General features: G+C 43.0%; 1 protein-coding gene and 1 non-coding gene across 2 annotated transcripts in view; both read right to left on the reverse strand.

Annotated features, from left to right (window-relative positions):
• LOC110499336 (carbohydrate sulfotransferase 8-like) overlaps positions 1-21,182 on the reverse strand; it is a 98,994-nt gene that overhangs the window by 27,076 nt on the left and 50,736 nt on the right. The gene's annotated exons all lie outside the window — the stretch shown is intronic.
• Positions 10,150-10,202, reverse strand: LOC118944147. Its single transcript, XR_005039453.1, has one exon. It is a non-coding gene; the product is annotated as a U7 small nuclear RNA (small nuclear RNA).

A 21,182-nucleotide genomic window follows, 5' to 3' on the forward strand; every position in this document is an offset into this window, starting at 1 on the left:
GTAAAGTCCCCCCTTATCTCAGCTCGCTGGTCACCATAGCATCTCCCACCTGTAGCACACGCTCCAGCAGGTATATCTCTCTAGTCACCCCCAAAACCAATTCTTTCTTTGGCCGCCTCTCTTTCCAGTTCTCTGCTGCCAATGACTGGAACGAACTACAAAAATTTCTGAAACTGGAAACACTTATCTCCCTCACTAGCTTTAAGCACCAACTGTCAGAGCAGCTCACAGATTACTGCACCTGTACATAGCCCACCTATAATTTAGCCCTATCAACTACCTCTTTCCCAACTGTATTTAATTTATTTATTTATTTTGCTCCTTTGCACCCCATTATTTTTATTTCTACTTTGCACATTCTTCCATTGCAAAACTACCATTCCAGTGTTTTACTTGCTATATTGTATTTACCTTGCCACCAAGGCCTTTTTTGCCTTTACCTCCCTTCTCACCTCATTTGCTCACATTGTATATAGACTTGTTTATACTTTATTATTGACTGTATTTTGTTTTACTCCATGTGTAACTCTGTGTTGTTGTTTGTGTCGAACTGCTTTGCTTTATCTTGGCCAGGTCGCAATTGTAAATGAGAACTTGTTCTCAACTTGCCTACCTGGTTAAATAAAGGTTAAATAAATAAATAAATAAATGATTCACTGTAGAGATGGTGCCAGGTTTCCTCCAGATGTGACACTTGGCATTCAGGCCAAAGAGTTCAATCTTGGTTTCATCAGACCAGAGAATCTTGTTTCTCATGGTCTGAGAGTCTTCCAGGTGCCTTTTAGCAAACTCCAAGCGGGCTGTCATGTGCCTTTTTACTGAGTAGTGGCTTCCGTCTGGCCACTCTACCATCAAGGCCTGATGTATGGAGTGCTGCAGAGATGCTTGTTCTTCTCCCATCTCTACAGGGGAACTCTGTAGAGTTCCCATGTAGTCACTCCGATAGTCACTCTGTCTATCGGGTTCTTGATCACCACCCTGACCAAGGCCCTTCTCCCCCGATTGCTCAGGACAGCTCTAGGAAGAGTCTTGGTGGTTCCAATCAAGTTGTAGAAACATCTCAAGGATGATCAATGGAAACAGGATGCACCTGAGCTCAATTTCGAGTCTCATAGCAAAGGGTCTGAATATTTATGTAAATAAGGAATTTCTGTTTTTCTTTGTCATTGTGGGGCATTGTGTGTATATTGATGAGACCATTTTTTTTATTTCATCCATTTTGGAATAAGGCTGTAAAGTAAAACAGTGGAAACAGTGAAGGGTTCTGAATACTTTCCGAAAGCAATGTAAATACAACAGGTGTGTATGTGAGAGAGAAAGATAACAAGAGGGGTGTTGTGATTAAGATTGGGCCTATTATAAATGAACATAAATGTACAGCTAAAGCACTAACCTCGATCCAGCACCAGTGGGTGGAAAGCACCACTCGCTGGGCCATGCCCAGCACTGTGTTGCTTTCTAGGCTAGTGGGCTAGTACACCTACATGTTTGACATGAGCAGGCCTGCAAGCCGAGGGCGAGAGAATACCATGTTCCTTATTTTATATTATTCCCATTCCCTTTTCGTCAAGTTTAGAATTGTAAACTAATAGAAAATAGAAGTGGGAATCTATTGCAAGGACTGCTCCAGATCACTTGATATCCACCACAAGGGAGAGAGTGAGTGAGAGGAGAGGGACAGAGATTGAGAGAGAAAGAGACCCGACTTAACTCAAACTAAACTGTCTATCGTATAACAGAGCCTGTCTGACTCCAAACCCCTACAGCTGCATAGATTTATTTTATTTATTTATTTATTTTACCTTTATTTAACTAGGCAAGTCAGTTAAGAACAAATTCTTATTTTCAATGACGGCCTAGGAACAGTGGGTTAACTGCCTGTTCAGGGGCAGAACGACAGATTTGTACCTTGTCAGCTCGGGGGTTTGAACTTCCGGTTACTAGTCCAACGCTCTAACCACTAGGCTACCCTGAGCGCAACGCTTAAAAAACAGAGTTGAGAGCACTCCATGCAGAATGGGGTCCATATATACTAAACAAAAATAAAAACCAAACAGGTTTCATGAGCTGAAAAAAAAGATCCCAGAAATGTTCCATATGAACAGAAAGCTTTTTTCTCTCAAATGTTGTGCACAAATTTGTTTACATCCATGTTAATGAGCAATTCTCGTTTGCCAAGATAATCCATCCAGCTGACAGGTGTGGCATATCAAGAATCTGATTAAACAGCATGGTCATTACACAGGTACACCTTGTACTGGGGACAATAAAAGCCCACTCTAAAATGTGCACAACACAATGCCACAGATGTATCAAGTTTTGAGGGAGCGAGCAATTGGCGTGCTGACTGCAGGCATGTCCACCAGTTGTTGCTAGAGAATTTTATGTTAGTTTCTCTGCCATAACCCGCCTCCAACGTCGTTTTAGAGAATTTGTCAGTACGTTCAACCAGCCTCACAACCTCAGGCCACGTGTAACTGAACCTGCCCAGGACCTTCACATCCGGCTTCTTCACCTGCGTGATTGTATGACACGACACTTGGATAGCTGATGAAACAGGAGTATTTCTGTCTGTAATAAAGCCTTTTTGTGGGGAACTCATTCTGATTGGCTGGGCCTGACCCCCCCAGTCATGTGTAAGGGCTATTTTACCAAGAAGGATAGTGATGGAGTGCCGCATCAGATGACCTGGCCTCCACAATCACCCAACCTCAACCCAATTGAGATGGTTTGGGATGAGTTGGACCGCAGAGTGAAGGAAAAGCAGCCAACATGTGCTAAGCATATGTGGTAACTCCTTCAAAACTGTTGGAAAAGCATTCCAGGTGAAGCTGGTTGAGAGAATGCCAGAGTGTGCAAAGCTGTCATCAAGGCAAAGGGTGGCAACTTTTTAATAATCTCAAATATAAAATACATTTTGATTTTGGTTACTACATGATTCCATATGTGTACATTTTGATTTTGGTTACTACATGATTCCATATGTGTTATTTCATAGTTTTGATGTCTTCACTATTATTCTATAATGTAGAAAATAGTAAAAATAAAGAGAAACCCTTGAATGAGTAGATGTGTTCAAACTTTTGACTGGTACTGTGTATAAAAAGGTGACAAATTAGACCCTAATAACTATATGGGAATATGTGTCACCAGTAACATGGCGAAACTTTTCTGCTCTATTCTCAATGACCGAATACAAACATTCCTCACACAACGCTCTCTGCAAAAAACTCATTTTTCTTTCTACCCAAACACAGAACAACAGACCACATACACACATTACACACACTAATAAGCCAGCATGTTCATCACAACAGCAGAGGAAAAGCATTTGCATGTTTTGTTGATTTTAAGAATGGTTTTGATTCCATATGGATGGTTTATAATACAAAACCCTATGCATCAAACAAGTTTGTACATGCTTGATGTAACCATTGCGTGCTAGGAATATGGGACCAAATTCTAAACTACTTTAATACACATATAAGTGAATTTGTCGCAACACTTTTGGTTCCCTAAAATGGGGGGACTTTGAACAAAAAGTGTTGTAATTTCTCAACGGTTCTCCCGATGTGGATGAAAATACCCTCAAATTAAAGCTGACAGTCTTTAACCTCATAGTGACTGTATCATTTCAAATGCAAAGTGCTGGAGTACAGAGCCAAAACATCATTGCTTTGCACAAAAAGGGCTTCACAGGTAAGGATATTGCTGCCAGTAAGATTGCACCTAAATCAACCATTTATCGGATCATCAAGAACTTCAAGGACAGCGGAAGGCTTGTTGTGACAACGGCTTCAGGGCGCCCAACAAAGTCCAGCAAGCGCCAGGACCGTCTCCTAAAGTTGATTCAGCTGCGGGATCAGGGCACCACCAGTACAGAGCTTGCTGAGGAATCGCAGCAGGCAGGTGTGAGTGCATCTGCACGCACAGTGAGGCGAAGACACTTGGAGGATGGCCTGGTGTCAAGAAGGGCAGCAAAGAAGCCACTTCTCTCCAGGAAAAACATAAGGGACAGACTGATATTCTTCAAAGGGTACAGGGATTGGACTACTGAGGACTGGGGCAATGTAATTTTCTCTGAATCCCCTTTCCGATTGCTTGGGTCATCCGGAAAAAAGCTTGTCCGGAGAAGACAAGGTGAACGCTGCCATCAGTCCTGTGTCATGCCAACAGTTATGCATTGTGAGACCATTCATGTGTGCAGATTTAAGTCAAAGCTGTAAATAGGCCACTTATGAACATGCAATATTGTCTTGGTAAGCAACTCCAGTGTATATTTGACCTTGTGTTTTAGGTTATTGTTCTGCTGAAAGGTGAATTTGTCTCCCAGTGTCTGTTGGAAAGTAGACTGAACCAGGTTTTCCTCTAGGATTTTGTCTGTGATTAGCTATATTACAATTATTTTTAACACCCAAAATTCTCCCTAGTCTTTGTCGATGACAAGAATAACCATAACATGATGCAGCCACCACCATACTTGAAAATATGAAGAGTGGTACTCAGTGATGTGTTGGATTTGCCCCAAACATAACGTTTTGTATTCAGGACATAAAGTTCCTTTCTTTGCAACATTTTTTTCAGTTTTACTTTAGTGCCTTATGTTATTCTGTATAGGCCTCCTTTCACTCTGTCATTTAAGTTAGTATTGTGGAGTAACTACAATGTTGTTGATCCATCCTCAGTTTTCTCCAATCACAACGCTGTAACTGTTTTAAAGTCACCATTGGCCTCATGGTGAAATCCCTGAGCGGTTTCCTTCCACTCTGGCAACTGAGTTAGAAAGGAAGCCTGTATCTTTGTAGTGACTGGGTTTATTGATACACCATCCAAAGTGTAATGAATATCTTCACCATGCTCAAATTAATATTCACTGTCTGCTTTTTTAAAACATTTTTACCCATCTACCAATAGGTGCCCTTCTTTGCAAGGCATTGGGAAAACTCCCTGGTCTTTGTGGATTAATCTTTGTTTGAAATTCACTGCTCGGCTTACAGACAACTATATGTGTGGGGTACAGAGAGGAGGTAGCCATTCAAAAATTATGTTATTATGGTATATGTTTTTTTAAACATCAAATCCATACCAAAGCATCCAGAGTTGTATAGAGTCTAGACTGTCTTTGTAGTCCTGTTGGGGTTATGTGGTGTCTAGACTGTCTTTGGAGTCCTGTTGGGGTTATATAGTTTCTAGACCAACGATGGGCAACTTTGATGGGGGTGGAGGCCACAAAAAAAACAGAACTCATCATAAGGGGTCATAGAGGCTCGTGGGTCTGCGTATCCACATCCATACGCACCCCACCTTGCGAGCAAAACATTTTACAAAACATCTGTCTCCCTCGTGACCGTGAAGAGAAATGTTTTTAGTTTTAACTTTTTTTTTTATTGGTTTGCGGGTCTACTAAAAGGGGGGCCAGTTGCCCACCCCTGATCTAGACGGTCTTTGCAGTGCAGCCGTCTGTTCAGACAGTGTCTGTGTCGTGACACAGTGTGGACGCTCTACATTCCATGACTCTGACCAGCCGACAGGTCACAGTGTCTTCGCTGCCGGATGGTGTCTCGTCTATTGTGTCTCTGCCAGTTCTTTTTAGAATTAATCAACACTTTGGACACTCTCCCTCGTCTTCGCCCACATTACAACGCCCTGCCAATACCGTGCCTTACTCAAGCTCCTTCATCTCTTCCCCTTCCTTCCTTCCCACATGAAAAAATAGTACAGTATATTTAAGCAATAAGGCACGAGGGGGTGTGGTATATGGCCAATATACCACGGCTAAGGGCTGTTCTTAGCCCGACACAACGCCGAGTGCCTGGATACAGCCATTAGCCGAGGTATATTGGCCATATACCACAAACCCTGAGGTGCCTTATTGCTATTATAAACTGTTTACCAATGTAATTAGAGCAGTAAAAATAAATGTTTTGTCTATACCCATGGTATACGGTCTGATATAACACGGCTGTAAGTCAATCCGCATTCAGGCCTCGAACCACCCAGTTTATGATATGGAATAAATTAACAGTTAACTATAGTATAAAATAAGACTGTAGTATATACTATAGTAATTAAAGGAGTGGTTTTGACGATTGTAGTATACTGATTTACTCTAGTGTTTTTAATAAAATATATAATTGTTTAATTTCACCTTTTATTTAACCAGGTAAGCTATTTGAGAACAAGTTCTCATTTGCAACTGCGACATGGCCAAGATAGAGCATAGCAGTTCGACACATACAACAACACAGAGTTACACATGGAATGAACAAACATACAGTCAATAATACAGTAGAAAAAAAAGACAAAAGTCTATATAAAATGAGTGTAAATAAGGTCAAATAAGGGAGTTAAGGCAATAAATAGGCCATGGTGGTGAAGTAATTACAATATGGCAGTTAAACACTGGAATGGTAGATGTGCAAAATATGGATGTGCAAGTAGAGATACTGTGGTGCAAAAGGAGCAAAATATATGAATACAGTATGGGAATGAGGTAGATAGATGGGCTGTATACAGATGGGCTATGAACAGGTGCAGTGATCTGTGAGCTGCTCTGACAGCTGGTAATTAAAGCTAGTGAAGGAGATGGGAATCTCCAGCTTCAGTGAGTTTTGCAGTTCGTTCCAGTCAGTGGAAGCAAAGAACTGGAAGGAAAGGCGACCAAAGAAGGAATTGGCTTTGGGGGTGACCAGTGAGATATACTTGCTGGAGCGTGTGCTACGAGTGGGTGCTGCTATGGTGACCAGCGAGCTGAGATAGGGCGGGGCTTTACCTAGCAGAGACTTGTAGATAACCTGTAGCCAGTGGGTTTGGCGACGTATGAAGCGAGGGCCAGCCAACGAGAGCGTACAGGTCGCAGTGGTGGGTAGTATATGGGGCTTTGGTGACAACGGATGTCACTGTGATAGACTACATTCAGTTTGCTGAGTAGAGTGTTTGGAGGCTATTTTATAAATGACATCGCCGAAGTAAAGGATCGGTAGGATGGTCAGTTTTACGAGGGTATGTTTGGCAGCATGAGTGAAGGAAGCTTTGTTGCGAAATAGGAAGCCGATTCTAGATTTAATTTTTGATTGGAGATGCTTAATGTGAGTCTGGAAGGAGAGTTTACAGTCTAGCCAGACACTTAGGTATTTGTAGTTATCTAAGTATTCTAAGTCAGAGCCGTCCAGCGTAGTGATGCTGGATGGGCGGACAGGTGCGGGCAATGATCGGTTGAGTAGCATCCATTTCGTTTTATTTGCGTTTAAGAGCAGTTGGAGGCCATGGAAGGGGAGTTGTATGGCATTGAAGCTCGTCTGGAGGTTAGTTAACACAGTGTCCAAAGAATGGCCAGAAGTATACAGAATGGTGTCGTCTGCGTAGAGGTGGATTAGAGAATCACCAGCATCAAGAGCGACATCATTGATGTATACAGAGAAGAGAGTCGGCCCGAGAATTGAACCCTGTGGCACCCCCATAGAAACTGCCAGAGGTCCAGACAACAGGCCCTCCGATTTGACACACTGAGCTCTATCAGAGAAGTAGTTGGTGAACCAGGCGAGGCAATCATTTGAGAAACCAAGGCTGTCGAGTCTGCCAATAAGAATGTGGTGATAGACAAAGTGGAAAGCATGGCCAGCCGTAGAGAAATGCTTATTGAAATTCTCAATTATAGTGGATTTGTCAGTTGTAACAGTGTTTCCTAGCCTCAGAGCAGTGGGTAGCTGGCATGAGGTGCTCTTATTCTCCATGGACTTTACAGTGTCCCAGAACTTTTTTGAGTTTGTACTGCAGGATGCAAATTTCTGTTTAAAAAAAGCTTGCCTTAGCTTTCCTAACTTCCCTGAAAAGTTGCATATCAAGGGGGCTATTCGATGCTAATGCAGGATGTTTTTGTGCTGGTCAAGGGCAGACAGGTCTGGAGTGAAACAAGGTCTATATCTGTTCCTGGTTCTACATTTTTTTTGAATGGGGCATGCCTATTTTCAAGATGGTGAGAGAGGCACTTTTAAAGAATAACCAGGCATCCTCTACTGTCGGGATGAGGTCAATGTCATTCCAGGATACCCCGGCCAGGTCGATTAGAAAGGCCTGCTCGGCAGAAGTGTTTTAGGGAGCGTTTGACAGTGATGAGGGGTGGTCGTTTGCTCCCAGACCCATTACGGATGGATGCAGGCAGTGATCGCTGAGATCTTGGTTGAAAACAGCAGAGGTGTATTTGGGGGGTGAGTTAGTTAGGATGATATCTATGAGGGTGCCCGTGTTTACGGATTTGGGGTTGTATCTGGTAGGTTCATTGATAAGTTGTGTGAGATTGAGGGCATCAAGCTTAGATTGTAGGATGGCCGGGGTGTTCAGCATGTCCCAGTTTAGGTCACCTAGCAGCGTGAGCTCAGAAGATAGATGGGGGGGGGGGGGGCAATCAAATCACATATGGTGTCGAGGGCACAGCTGGGGGCAGAGGGTGGTCTATAGCCAGCGGCAACAGTGAGAGACTTGTTTCTGGAAAGGTACATTTTTAGAAGTAGAAGCTTAAATTGTTTGGGTACAGACCTGGATAGTAAGACAGAACTCTGCAGGTTATCTTTGCAGTAAATTGCAACACCGCCCCCTTTGGCAGTTCTATCTTGTCGGAAATGTTATAGTTAGGAATGGAAATGTCAAGGTTTTTGGTGATCTTCCTAAGCCAGGATTCAGACACGGCTAGGACATCCGGATTGGTGCAGTGTGCTAGGGCAGTGAATAAAACAAACTTAGGGAGGAGGCTTCTAATGTTAACATGCATGAAACCAATGCTTTTACGGTTGCAGAAGTCAACAAATGAGAGAGCCTGGGGGATGGGAGTGGAGGTAGACACTGCAGGGCCTGGATTAACCTCTACATCACCAGAGAATGAGTAGGATAAGGGTAAGGCTAAAGGCTAACAGAACTGGACGCCTAGTACGTTCAGAACAGAGTAAAAGGAGCAGATTTCTTGGCACGGTAGAATATATTCATGGCATAATGTACAGACAAATAATAGTAGGATGTGAATACAGTGGGGGTAGACCTGTGCATATAGTGATAATGAAAGAGATATTGCCTCTAGAAATAGCATTTAAACCAGGTGATGTCACTGCGTGTGTGGGAGGTGGAACTAAATTGTTAGCTGAAGCGTGTTGAGCAGTGCTAGAGGCTCTACGGTGAAATAAAACAATAGTTACAAACCAATCGACACGGCATGGTGACGTTAGGGAAAGGCATGCGTAGCCGGGTGATCATACAAGTCCAGTGCGTGGCTTCAGGCAGCTAGCGGCACGGGGCTAGCAGGCTAACAGAAAGTGGCCGAAGAAATATGTCCCGAAGGTCCTCTTAAGCCAGCAGTCCAATGTGCTTTAGATAGCTAGCAGGCCACAGATTAGTGGCTGTGCGTTCAGGGGTCGTTAGCTGCTATAATTCCAGGTGGAAAAAAAACACACAAAAATATCATAATAAAAATGTTTAAAAAATAAATAAAAATAGGTTCGGAGCTTGCGGTAGGAATCCGGAGATATTGAGAAGAATAAGTCCGACTAGCTCTGGTTTGAGTCACGCTGTACAGACTGGCGAGAGTTGTCCGGGATAAAGGTAGCTGATGACCGCTAGCAAAGGATAGCTGACTGCTAGCTAGTGGCTTCGGAATGTATTCGATGGGCCTCGTAAGCCAACAATCTGTTGTGCTCTAGACAGCTAGCATTCAGGGGACGTTAGGTCCGGTATGCTCTGGTTGAATCGCGTTGTACAAACTGGCGAGTGCTTTCCGAGCTGGAGGTTAGCTGATGACCGTTAGCTGATGACCGTTAGCTGATGACCGTTAGCTGGCTAGTTTATGTTGGAGAGATTCCAGTAAGAGGCAAAGAAAAATACGTTAGAGAAAATGCAGGTTCACACCACATTGGGTGAGGCGGGTTGCAGGAGAGTATTTTGAAGTAAGGGTTTAGAAAAATATAAAATGATATGCGAAGAAAAATATATACAAATATTTTTACATGGGACACGACGAAGGACAAATACGTCTAACTGCTACGCCATCTTGGATGATAGTTTTTGCGGACTGTAGTATACTCTAGTATTTACTGTGGTGTTTATGCAGGCATTACTGTAGCATTTACTATAGTGTTTTTGTTATATTACATTTGACATAGAAGCAGAGGCTTTCTCCTTGAGGAAACCTACTGGAGAAATACTAAAAGAGCACATTTTTTATAACCTGTCGATAGGTAGGATTGGGGTCTAAACAGAGTTCAGCACTTCTACTATTTTTTTATAGCCTATAGGGAACCCAATGTATGGTCTACACTGAGTATACAAAATATTAAATACACCTGCTCTTTTCATGACATACTGTAGACTGACCAACTGAATCCAGGTGAAAGCTATGATCCCTTATGTCACTTGTTAAATCCAGTTCAATCAGTGTAGATGAAGGGGAAGAGACAGGTTAAATAAGGATTTTTAAGCCTTGAGACATGGATTGTGTATTTGTATCATTCAGATGGTGAATGGGGAGAGTCTTTGAATGTAAAAGCCTTTGAATGGGGTATGATAGTAGGTGCCAGGCGAACCGGTTTGTGTCAATAACTGCAATGAGGCAGGGTTTTTCACACTCAACATTTTCCTGTGTGTATTAAGAATGGTACACCATTCAAAGGACATACAGCCAACTTGACATAATTGTGGGAAGCATTAGAGTCAACATGGGCCAGGATCAGTGCATACTTCTTACTTATGGGTGGCACAATGTAGGATATGTGGGAAGAGAATGAGAAGGGTATGTGCAAATTAAATACTGTAGTATTTACTATAGTTTAAAAATATAGTGTTTTTAAGGACAATATTGTAGTATTTACTGCACATTTTTGCACAAGTTTTCATCCAGAGCGACTTAAATGAGCAATTAGTGCTAAGTGCCTTGCTCAAGGGCACATGTACAGATTTTTCTGTTGGCTAGGGGATTCGAACCAACGAGAATTCAGTGACTGTCCCAACACTCTAACAGCTAGGCTACCTGATGCCCTAAAGTATTCTACAGTATACTACAACATGATCGAGTACTACACATGATCGAGATATACTACAGTGTATAGTTTTCTACAGTTTACTACAGTTTACAACATAATTCTATAGTAATTACTGTAGTATTCTATAGAAAACTGTAGTATTATGGGTGGGTTACCCCCTCCATCTCTACTCTTCCCTTCCTCCCTCTCGCCCACATTGCAACACCCTGCCAACACGTTACCTTACTGTGTCCCATTCATCTCTCCTTCCTTCAACACCTTGCCTATGCCCTCCATATATCCATTCTTCCTGCCTTTTTTGTTTGACTGTACAGAGCTGTTGGTGTGTTTAAGACTCAGAGGATTTCAAATATTTGTGTTTTAAGTTCACTGTGTCTATTTTGGACATAAAACACAAAATATTTGAAATGTTTAAGTGTTTCGGGCCCGGCTCCATGAGGGGGCCAAAGGGGGCTTATCCTCCACAGTTGGAAATTGTGCCCCTTCAGTTTTATGTCGTTATATAAAAATACCCCAAAAGTATTGATGATCGAGTGGCAGGTTAGTGCAAAATCTCAGCTGTCAGCACAATGGCCAGAGCACACAGCAGTGTGCATAGGAAGGCTATGGAAAGCCCCTGGGGCGGTTAGGTACGACTCCTTTGGGTTTCCATAAAAAGTAGGGAAAAAACGTGAATAACGTGATACGCCTCCTGTAATATTTGATTTTGATTTGTAAGAGCAGGTTCAAGTTTACCCTTGATGCTGCTTCACTCACTTTGCCTCACACCCCACCACTACAGAGTTAAGTTAGCTTCTTTGCTAGCTGTAAAAAGCATTGGTGTTATTAGCCTTAGCCTATTTAGCTAGCTCGAACCAGCTAATATGCCACTGCCACGATGGATATCAAAAATTGGCTTCGACAAATTACCCAAACAAAGCCAAAGGAGAAGGGGACCCCTGGCTACTGTGTCAGTGGTTGTTAAAAGAAGTGAGAGCATTGTGAAGTTCCTCTGACATAGAATACACGCATTTGTACAACCCAGAAGTAAGACGGGAGGCTACAGGGCTGATGAAGGTGGTGACTGACCCCGGCCTTCAGTTTATAGCCACCATGGTGCAAGTCTTCTCAATCCTCCAAACAAATGACTGCAGGCGTACGCAAACAGATTTTTACACTGCGGTCAAAGTGGTCTGCGGTGTGTTGGAGTGCGTTGTGAGGCTGAGGTGCACTGATGCACCAACAACACCAAGCAAACAACAATGTTATGCACAGTTGGAGTCATTAAAACTTGTTTTTCAACCACTCCACAAATTTCTTGTTAACAAACTATAGTTTGGCAAGTCGGTTAGGACATCTGCTTTGTGAATGACAAGTCATTTTTCCAACAATTGTTTACAGACAGATTATTTCACTTATAATTCACTGTACCACAATTCCAGTTGGTCAGAAGTTTACATACACTAAGTTGGCTGTGCCTTTAAACAGCTTGGAAAATTCCAGAAAATTATGTCATGGCTTTAGAAGCTTCTGATAGGTTAATTGACATAATTTGAGTCAATTGGAGGTGTACCTATGGATGTATTTCAAGACCTACCTTCAAACTCAGAGCCTCTCTGTTTGACATCATGGGAAAATCAAAAGAAATCAGCCAAGAGCCCAGAAAAAAAAATGGAGAGCTCCAAAAGTCCGGTTCATCCTTGGGAGCAATTTCCAAACGCTTGAAGGTACTACGTTCATCTGTACAAACAATAGTACGCAAGTATAAACACCATGAGACCACGCAGCCGTCATACCGCTCAGGAAGGAGATGCGTTCTGTCTCCGAGAGATGAACGTACTTTGGAAAAGTACAAATCAACAGCAAAGGACCTTGTGAAGATGCTGGAGGAAACAGGTACAAAAGTATCTATATCCACAGTAAAACGAGTCCTATATTGACATAACCTGAAAGGCCGCTCGGCAAGGAAGAAGCCACTGCTCCAAAACCGCCATAAAAAAGCTAGACTACGGTTTGCAACTGCACATGAGGACAAAGATCATACTTTTTGGAGAAATGTCTTCTGGTCTGATGAAACAAAAATATAACTGTTTGGCCATAATGACCATCGTTATGTTTGGAGGAAAAGGGGGAGGCTTGCAAGCAGAAGAACATCATCCCAACCGTGAAGCATGGGGGTGGCAGCATCATGTTGTGGGGGTGCTTTGCTGCAGGAGGGACTGGTGCACTTCACAAAATAGATGGCATCATGAGGCTGGGAAATTATGTGGATATATTGAAGCAACATCTCAAGACATCAGTCAGGAAGTTAAAGCTTGGTCTCAAATGGGTCTTCCAAATGGACAATGACCCCAAGCATACTTCCAAAGTTGTGGCAAAATGGCTTAAGGACCACAAAGTCAAGGTATTAGTGGCCATCACAAAGCCCTGACCTAAATCCTATAGAAAATTTGTTGACAGGACTGAAAAAGCTTGTGCGAGCAAGGAGGCCTACAAACCTGACTCAGTTACACCAGCTCTGTCAGGAGGAATGGGACAAAATTCACCCAACTTATTGGGAAGCTTGTGGAAGGCTACCTGAAACGTTTGACCCAAGTTAAACAATTTAAAGGTAAGGCTACCAAATACTAATTGAGTGTATGTAAACTTCTGACATAATCGGAATGCGATGAAAGAAATAAAAGCTGAAATAAATCATTTTCTCTATTCTGACATTTCACATTCTTAAAATAAAGTGGTGATCCTAACTGACTTAAAACAAGGAATTTTTACTTGGATTAAATGTCAGGAATTGTGAAAAACTGAGTTTAAATGTATTTGGCTGAGGTGTATGTAAACCTCCGACCAACTGTAAGTACAAGTCTCCAGCAGTACGCGGTGGACAGTATAATAGGACAGAGGAGAAGAGACTGAGTGTAAAAGACAATTCTTTAGCATGTTGGATGCTGTCATTGATGAAATGTCAGTGATTCAGCGAGCGCAACAGCCAACTGGTGGAGGCCCTCTGTGCCCTTTACCCAGAGAGCCATGACTTTCTAGATGTGAAAAGGTGAAACCACTGCTGGATCTAAGCAAAACAGATTTGGTGGAAGCTCAGTTTAGTGTCGCTCACCAGTTTTTGCAGACTGAAATCCCACGTTCCGGATACAGTGAGGACAAATGGACCCCACTTGATATCCTGCAACAAATTTCTGGACCTCTCTCCACTTTGCTCCACTCCACTTTGCTTATTGCACTGAAGCATGTATTGTGAGAACTTATTTTCCATTTGACAAACTCGTTCAGTCAGCACAGAAGAAGCATGCTGCACCTGAGGAAGGCACAACTAATCCACCTGGAATGTGAGGGGCATCTTACAAGAAGATTTTGGGGAGAATGGAATGATCGATTACTCAGGAAGTTCCACAGAACATTAAGGGGGCTGCGACTCTTCTGAAAAGGTAAACAATCTAGCTGGTTGGTTTTTAATCTAAATCTTGGTGGTATAGAATGGCAAGATGACTGACTTAGCCAGATCAACTTTTCAACGGCCTTGCTTTAGTGTGTTAGGTGTTGTCCATGGTGCTAGTTGAGCGCAGCAGAGATTTCACGCCAACCTGTCACTTCTTAGTCAAAAGCACTCAATGGTCTCGGCATTTATACTTTAATGTTTATTGTGGTATAGCATGATATAAGCAGCATTCAATATAATTCCAATGCAAGAACCCAAATGATGCCTTATAGCTTATAGCTAGTTATCGGTATGTTTCATCATAGTAATACATACATTCTATTAGGGTTTTCTTGGTAGCCTACTGGTTTTCACGGATGCAAATGGAACTGTACATATTGGAAACACATTTATGGTAGGCTGACATTGCATAATTGTTTACGTTGGTCGATTTTAACTGCCCACTTCAACAGTTTATACTGGAGCCGGGCCTGCTGTGTCTGTTTGGGACTTACTGTAAAAGTTTGAAATGTTTTTTGTTTAAAATTCACTGTGTTTACTGTGCCTGTTTGGGTTAACCTGTATGTGACCAGAAAACACATACAGTGGGGCAAATTGTGCAAGTTCTCCCACTTAAAAAGATGAGAGGCATATGTCATCATATGTACACTTCAACTATGACAGATAAAATGAGAAAAAAAATCCAGAAAATCACATTGTAGGTTTTTCTCTCATGAGGACCGCCACAGGAAAGGAAGACCCAGAGTTACCTCTGCTGCTGAGGATAAATTAACTTGAGTTACCAGCCTCAGAAATTGTAGCCCAAATAAATGCTTTACATTGTTCAAGTAACAGACACATCTCCACATCAACTGTTCAGAGGAGACTGCGTGAATCAGGCCTTTGTAGTCAAATTGCTGCAAAGAAACCAATACTAAAGAACACCAATAAGAAGAAGACAATTGCTTGGGCCAAACATGGGCAATGGACATTAGACCGGTGGAAATCTGTCCTGTGGTCTGAAGAGTGTGAGATTTTTGGTTCCAACCACAGTAGGTGTACGGATGATCTCCGTATGTGTAGTTCCCACCGTGAAGCATGGAGGAGTTGGAGTTGTGGGGGTGCTTTGCTGGTGACACTGTCGGTGACCTATTTAGAATTCAAGGCACACTTAACCAGCATGGCTGCCACAGCATTCTGCAACGGTGCGCCATCCCATCTGGTTTGCACTTAATGGGACTATCATTTGTTTTTCATTATGACCATGACCCAACACACCTCCAGGCTGTGTCATGGCTATTTGAAGAAGGAGAGTGATGGAATGCTGCATCAGATGACCTGGCCTCCACAATCACCCGATCTCAACCCAATTGAGATGGTTTGGGATGAGCTGGACCGCAGAGTGAAGGAAAAGCAGCCAACAAGTGCTCAGCATATGTGGGAACTCCTTCAAGACTGTTGGAAAAGCATTCCTGGTGAGCTAGTTGACAGAATACCCAGAGTGTGCAAAGCTGTCATCAAGGCAAAGGGTGGCTACTTTGAAGAATTTGAAGAATCTGGGGCGTTAGGTAGCCTAGTGGTTAGAGCGTTGGACTAGTAACCGAAAGGTTGCAAGATAGAATCCCAGAGCTGACAAAGGGGAAAATCTGTCGTTCTGCCCCTGAACAAGGCAGTTAACCCACTGTTCCTAGGCCGTCATTGAAAATAAGAATTTGTTGTTAACTGACTTGCCTAGTTAAATAAAGGAAAAATAAAAAAATATTGAAACTTTTTTGGTTATTACTGTCACACCCTGATCTGTTTCACCTGTCTTTGTGATTGTCTCCACCCCCTCCAGGTGTCGCTTATTTCCCTGGTGTATTTATCCCTGTTTCCTGTCTCTCTGTGCCAGTTTGTCTTGTATGCTCAAATCAACCAGTTTTTTTTCCCCCCGTGCTCCTGCTTTTCTATTCTATTTTACTAGTCCTCCCGGTTTTGACCTTTGCCTGTTTTTCTGGACTCCATTCCCACCTGCCTGACCTCGAGCCTGCCTGCCATTCTGTAACTCTGGAAATCTGAACTGGTTTTGACCTTCTGCCTGTCCACGACCATTCTGTTGCCTAACCCTTTTGGGTTGTTAATAAACATCTTGGATTCTAACCATCTGCCTCCTGTGTCTGCATCTGGTTCTCGCCTTGTGCCCTTATAATTACATGATTCCATCTGTGTTTTTTCATAGGTTTGATTTATTCACTATTATTTTACAATGTAGAAAATAGTAAAAATAAAGAAAAACCTTTGAATGAGAAGGTGTGTCCAAACTTTTGACTGGTACTGTATATAAGAGAGGGGGGCAGTGTTTTTAACCTTTAAAGTGAGCTCATGGTTTGTTTGGCCCCATTCCACTCAACCCCACTCTCACCCACACACACACAGTCCTCTGTAATGTATTATTCATTGGGGTTTGTGTTATTCATATGACAGTGGTTGAGCTCATGTCTATTCAAGGCAACGGCAAGCGATATGATATGAAGCAAGGCCTCTGAGAAAATCTTTTGAATAAAACATCAGGAGGAACTAATCTGTTTAGGTAAACGACCAGATGATTACTGTGAGAAATGTACAACTAAATGTTAAAACACTGGAAGCTTTACAGTCTGAATACACAGGCTACAGGCTGCAGACACAGAGAGCAGACCACTAATAAAGTGTTGAAGGAGTGCACTCCAAAATGCATCTGCAATAAATACAAATTCCTGAACCTTCCTTTATGATAATAGTAACGTGACAAGGTATTTATACTGAACAAAAATATGTTTACATCCCTGTTAGTGAGTATTTCTCCTTTGCCAAGATAATCCATCCACCTGATGTGTGGCATGTCAAGAAGCTGATTAAACAGCATGATCATTACACAGGTTTACCTTGTTCTGTGGACAATAAAAAGGCCACTCTAAAATATGCAGTTTTGTCTCACAATACAATGCCACAGTTTTGATGGAGAGTGCAGTTGGCATGCTGACTGCAGGAATGTCCACCAGAGCTGTTGACAGAGAATGTAATGTTCATTTCTCCACCATAAGCCGCCTCCAACCATACCCAAGGAAGTTTTTTACATGTGCTGCATTTTTGTTCGCTGACTTGGGGGGGTGAGAGAACAGCAAAAACAAACAAAAATGTCCCCTGGAAATTATCACTGCAATAAATTTGGTTTAAAATCGGTGGAATGGCGTGTACAATGGCGTGTACAACCTCATCATACTTGTGGAACAATGCACACAATGCAACATGAAGTAGATGCATAATACACGCTATCAAGGCTGACTTCAAATACCGACATCAATGTGAAAGTAACCAGAGCGTAAAACAGCTAAATGCAAAAGCAAACTATGCTAGATAAATCCTACACATGCATTGAAATAAAAGTTATGCATCAAAGGAATGACTTAGACCTACAATCGACAGGGACACAGAGACAAACAAACTCAACCAAGGAATGAAGAAACATCTACACACTCGGTACAGGTAGGCATAGTGGAGCTCCATGGGGTGTGGCTGAATGAACAGCGTCTCTGTCTAGTAGCCAGCTAGAATTAGGCTATTCAGTTTGTGGGCACAGTTGAGTACCCTACAATGCTTAAATTAAAATGATAACTGGCACGCAGATCTTTAGAAATTGTAGGATCAATTGTAAAGTGTCACTCATATGAAAAAGGTTGCAGACCCCCTGCAATAGGCTATAGGAAATCACCCTTGTGTAACGGCACATACAGTGTACATTGTGATTGTCTCGAGCGCTCCACACCAAAATTGTTGCTCTGCATTCAGAGATGTTCCTTATGTGTATGCTCAGCTCATTTTTTGTATTTGCCTGTCTGCATTATTTGCAATGGAATAAGACTGCTCTGAGAATATTAATATTGCAACATAGTAGCCAACACAAACATTTTTCCCCAGACCAGCTAGTCTCTGTCTGATATTATTGTGTTGCCTACGCAGCATCTGGGAGCTCATTATGTACAAAAACAGCCCTACATCCACACTATAGCTAAATAACTTGGCCATATTGAATGACGTTTTGCCAGCAAGATTGATCTGCTAGAATATCACATTTTAATTGAGGAAGATGGACAAGTAAGACTGATAGAGTGAGAGGTGGAAATGCATTATACCAGAGTCAGGTAGGCTATAGGTAGGGGTGCAGGCAGAGGATGATGATGATGTAGGCCTACAGCAAGAAGTTAAAGTTAACCTAGTTGGGATATCATTAAATATTTGCATTATCTCAATTATCATTCTGTCACTGCATGACAACGCACATTTGTTATAGCCTACAATTGTTATTGTCTTTGAAGCCAAAAATAAGACATGTATTTTGGGGAAATACTCTAAATAGCTAATTGTTCAGTTGTTTATTTTCATATCAATAGGCCTACATTAAATTAAAATTGCACTAGCCTACTGGGCAAAGAAATGAAAATAACAATTAGGCTTACAGCTATCACAACCTATATTTTAATAACAATGAAACAGTTTTTGGTTTCAAATGGTCACCAAAAAGGAGGGCCCCCCACCTTCCAATTCCAAATTAAATTAACCCCTGGCTATCAGATTACAACAAGGCTTACAAGGCCAATTTCAAATACCAACATCAAATTCAAAGCAATCGGCGCACTGCCTAAACAGCTGACCGACAAAGCAAATAGCACTGTCTGCCCTCTGCTTTCTAAAAGTGACAGAAAATGAGCACAGGCTGGCAGCTGCTCTCCATGGAATGCTCTCCATGGTCCTAAAGTCTGCCATTACAGTAAACAGCCATTGCATTTTAATCGTGTTTATTTGTATTTTTTTTCAATATATTTTTTATTCCCTTATTTTCGAGGGGTGCTCCAGCACCCTCAGCACCCCTCATTCCCATGGCTATGCCTCCAATGTCAAGTTTGAAAATTTGGCAGTATGTCCAACTGGCCTCACAGGTTTCTCGAAAGAATTCCCCTGTATTTAGCGCCATCCATCATTCCTTCAATTCTGACTAGTTTCCCATTTTTTAATAATGGATTTAATGGTGCTTTGTGGGATGTTCAAAGTTTCAGATATTTTTTTATAACTCAACCAAGGCGCAGCGTGCGTAGAGTTCCACATGTTTAATAAATGAAACTAACCAAAACAATACAGAACAAACTAAACGTGAAGTCAATGCAGTGCTCCCAGGCACTACACAAAAACAAGATCCCACAACAAATAGGTGGGAAAAAGCTGCCTAAATATGATCAGAGACAATGATAGACAGCTGCCTCTGATTGGGAACCATACCAAGCCAACCTAGAAATAAAGAAACTAGAATGCCCACCCTAGTCACACCCCGACCTAACCAAAATAGAGAATAAAGGATCTCTAAGGTCAGGGCGTGACAGTACCCCCCCCCCCCCCCCCCCCCCCCCCCCACCCCAAAGGTGTGGACTCCGGCCACAAAACCTGACTCTATAGGGGAGGGTCCGGGTGGGCATCTAGCCTCGGTGGCGGCTCCTGTGCGGGACGTCGACCCCGCTCAGCTCGCGGATCCGCCCCCTTCGGTGGCGACTCTGGTGCGTGGATCGTCGCCGGAAGCTCCGGCCCATGAATCGTCGCCAGAAGCTCCAGCCCGTAGATCGCCGCCAGAGGAACCGGACCGTGGACCGTCGCTGGAGGCTCTGGACCGGGAACCCTCGCGGGAGGCTCTGGACCGGGAACCCTCGCGGGAGGCTCTGGACCGGGAACCCTCGCGGGAGGCTCTGGACCGGGAACCCTCGCGGGAGGCTCTGGACCGGGAACCGTCGCTGGAGGCTCTGGACCGGGAACCGTCGCTGGATGCTCTCGACCGGGAACCGTCGCTGGATGCTCTGGACCGGGAACCGTCGCTGGATGCTCTGGACCGGAAACCGTCGCTGGATGCTCTGGACCGGGAACCGTCGCTGGATGCTCTGGACCGGGAACCGTCGCTGGATGCTCTGGACCGGGAACCGTCGCTGGATGCTCTGGACTGCAGACGCACTGGAGGTCTGGAGCGTAGAGCTGGCACAACGTGTCCTGGACAAATGACAACCTTCGCACGGCAAGTGCGGGGAGCTGGCACAGGACGCACTGGGCTGTGGAGGCACACTGGAGACACGGTGCATGAAATGTGAGGTCAACGCAGTGCTCACCCCGACCTAACCAAAATAGAAATCCTTTATTTTCTAAGGTCAGGGCGTGACACTGGGGCCTTTCAGAACAGGTGTGTGTATATATACTGAGATCGTGTGACAGATCATGTGACGCTTAGATTGTACACAGGTGTACTTTATTTAAATAATTATGTGACTTCTGAAGGTAATTGGTTGCACCAGATCTTATTTAGGGGCTTCACACACACCACTTTTCTATTTTATTTTATTTTAGAATTTTTTGAAACAAGTTACTGAAATCTGTTTTACCTCATTTGTACCAGCATGTGCAACCAGAGGAAAAAAACTGTAGACCACCTTTATCCACACACAGAGATGCATACAAAGCATTCCCTCGCCCTCTATTTGGCAAATCTGACCATAACTCTATCCTCCTGATTCCTGCTTACAAGCAAAAACTAAAGCAGGAAGTACCAGTGACTCAATCAATACGGAAGTGGTCAGATGATGAAAATGCTAAGCTACAGGACTGTTTTGCTAGCACAGACTTGAATAGGTTCCTACATTCTTCCGATGGCATTGAGGAGTAGACCACATCAGTCACTGGCTTCATCAATAAGTGCTTGATGA

Source organism: Oncorhynchus mykiss, chromosome 2 (genome assembly GCF_013265735.2).
Source record: "Oncorhynchus mykiss isolate Arlee chromosome 2, USDA_OmykA_1.1, whole genome shotgun sequence".
In the NCBI taxonomy this organism is placed as follows: Eukaryota; Metazoa; Chordata; class Actinopteri; order Salmoniformes; family Salmonidae; genus Oncorhynchus; species Oncorhynchus mykiss.